This window comes from Carlito syrichta, unplaced genomic scaffold (genome assembly GCF_000164805.1).
Source record: "Carlito syrichta isolate Samal-C Ts95f unplaced genomic scaffold, Tarsius_syrichta-2.0.1 Scaffold153828, whole genome shotgun sequence".
NCBI lineage: Eukaryota > Metazoa > Chordata > Mammalia > Primates > Tarsiidae > Carlito > Carlito syrichta.
The window spans coordinates 65,577-68,332 of record NW_007097924.1 but is presented as its reverse complement, the minus strand read 5'-3'; the positions used below and the strand labels follow the sequence as shown (position 1 = coordinate 68,332).

Below are 2,756 nucleotides of genomic sequence, written 5' to 3'. Positions count from 1 at the left end.
CACTCCAGTCTGGGCGACAGAGTGAGACTCAAACTCAAAAAAAAAAAAAAGAAAAGAAAAGAAAAATTGGAGACTGAATATTATTTTAAATAATTTTCTGTGAAGACGATTAGGGTTATAACTGAAGGGGAAAATGGAATCAAGACAGTCTGGGTGACAGAGTGAGACTCCAACTCAAAAAAAAAAGAAGAAATGAGGTCTCATTATGTTGCCCAGGCTGGTCTCAAACCCGTGGGCTCAGGTAGTCTTCTTGCCTCTGCCTCTCAAAGTGCTGGGATTATGGACGTGAGCCACCATGCCTGGCTATTTATTTCCTTAGAGACAGTGTCTTGCTTTGTGCCCCAGACTGGAGTAGCAGTGGTGCCAATCATAGCTCACTGCTGTCTTGAACTACTGGGCTGAAGCAGTCCTCCTACCTCAACCTCCAGAGTACCTGGGGCTACAGGAACTCATCACCACACTCTGTTGACTTTCTTTTTTTTCTCTTTTTTTTTTTTTTTAAACAACAAATTGAAGCAGCAGCCATGGCCCTGTGCTACCCCATGGCCGTGGACCTAAACAAGGGCCACAAGGTGACCAAGAACGTGAGCAAACCGGGGCACAGCCACCACCGCGGGCACCTACCAAGCACACCAAGTTTGTGCGACACATGATCCAGGAGGTGTGCAGCTTGACCACTGCGAGCGGCGTGCCATGGAGCTGCTCAAGATCTCTAAGGACAAGCAGGCGCTCAAGTTCATCAAGAAGCGGGTGGGGACGCACATCTGTCCCAAGAGGAAGCGAGAGTAGCTGAGCAACGTGCTGGCCGCCATACACAAGGCGGCGGCCAAGCAGGACTGACCCCGGCCCCAATAAAGCCCTTGTGCAGCTGCAAAAAAAAAAAAAAACCAAAAAATTATTTGTAAATATCTTGAGGTTGGTGGTCATGTTTCATACCTTTGTCCCAGTATCTAGCATAACTTTTTTTTTTTTGAGTTGGAGTCTCACTCTGTCACCCAGGCTGGAGTGCAGTGGCACACATATGGCCACTGTAGCCTCAACCTGCTGGGCTCATGCAATCTTTCTGCCTCAGCCTTCCAAGTAACTGGAACAACAGGCATGCACCACCACGCCCGGCTGGTTTTTTGATTTATTGTAGAGATGAGGTCTCGTCAAGTTGTCCAGGCTGGTCTTGAACTTATGGGCTCAGGCAATCCTCTCACCTCAGGCTCCCAAAGTGCTGGGATTGTAGTTGTGTCATCACACTCAGCCATTATTGTTAACTATAATAATCCTATAGTGACATAGATCACTAGAACTTATTCCTTCTAGCTAGCTGTAATTTTGTATTCTTTAACTAATATCTTCCTACTTCTCCCATTCTCCCACCCTTCCCAGCCTCTAGTAGCCTCTGTTCTTTTCTATGCGATCATGAGAACAGGCAATGTTGAACTTTCTGTTCCTGGCTTTTTTCACTTAACATAATGTTCTCCAGGTCCATCCATGTTGCTGCAAACAACTGGATTTCATTCTTTTTTACAGTTGGATAGCATTCCATTGTGTATTTATACTACTTTTTCTTTCTTCATGTGTTGTTGAACACCTAGGTTGATTCTATATCTTGGCTATTATGAATTGCGCCACAGTAAACATAGGGGCAGGCCAGGCGCGGTGACTCAGCCTGTAATCCCAGCACTTTGGGAGGCTGAGGCGAGAGGATTGTCTGAGCCCGGGGATCCAAGACCAGCCTGGGCAACTTGGTAATACCTTGTTTCTATGATAAATCACAAAAACCCGCCAGGCATGGTGGCTTGTGTCTATAGTTCCAGCTACTTGGAAGGCTGAGGCGGAAGGATCGCCTAAACTCAGAGGGTCGAGGCTGTAGTGGCTGTGAGCAAGCTGCTGCACACCAGCCTGGTGACAAGAGTGAGACTACAACTCAAAAATAAAACAAACATACAAACAAACATAGGCAAATCACCCCAGAGTGTAATGACTTAAAATAGTTTCACTCAGCCAGGCTTGGTGGTTCAGCCTGTAATCCCAGCACTTTGGGAGGCCAAGGTGAGTGGACTACCTGAGCCCATGGGCTAGAGACCAGTCCAGGCAACTTGGCAACACCTCATATCTACAATAAATGAAAAATTAGCTGGGCATTTTGGGGTGCTCAGAGCATGGTAGTCTCAGGGTAATTGAACTCTTACACGAGGGCTAAAAGCTTCAAGAATGAACGTACCAGTGTGATTTTGTGAAATATCTGTTTGACCCTCCTCACCTTTCCTGATATACAACTCCTAAAATCTTTGGAATCTTCAAAATGATAAGTATCTTTTTGTATGCTAATGAGTTGACTGATGGTCCTCAACTCCTTGGTAGCTTCAGGATGGTGGCTGATCACTGGAGGAACTAAGGCAGGAGTAGATGCTTGGGACTTTCAGCCCCACCCTCCAAGGTTGATCACCAATGGCCAATGGATTAATCAGTCATGTATACATCGTGAAGCCTCCATAAAAACAGAAAGATAGGGTTCTTTTTTTTTTTTTGAGTTGGAGTCTCGCTCTGTCGCCCAGACTGGAGTGCAGTGGCCGCTCCTGGCCACCACAGCCTCGACCTGCTGGGCTCCGGCGATCCTTCCGCCTCAGCCTTCCGAGTAGCTGGAACTACAGGCATGCGCTACCACGCCCGGCTGATTTTTGATTTATTGTAGAGATGAGGTCGTGCCAAGTTGCCCAGGCGGGTCTCGAACCAAGATAGGGTTCTAATAGCCAATCAGTGGA

The 2,756-nt window shown here is 47.0% G+C and overlaps 1 pseudogene; it reads left to right on the top strand.

The window, feature by feature from the left end:
* The first annotated feature begins 524 nt into the window (after positions 1-524).
* On the top strand, positions 525-840 carry LOC110594878 (annotated as a pseudogene).
* The last annotated feature ends 1,916 nt before the right edge of the window (positions 841-2,756 follow it).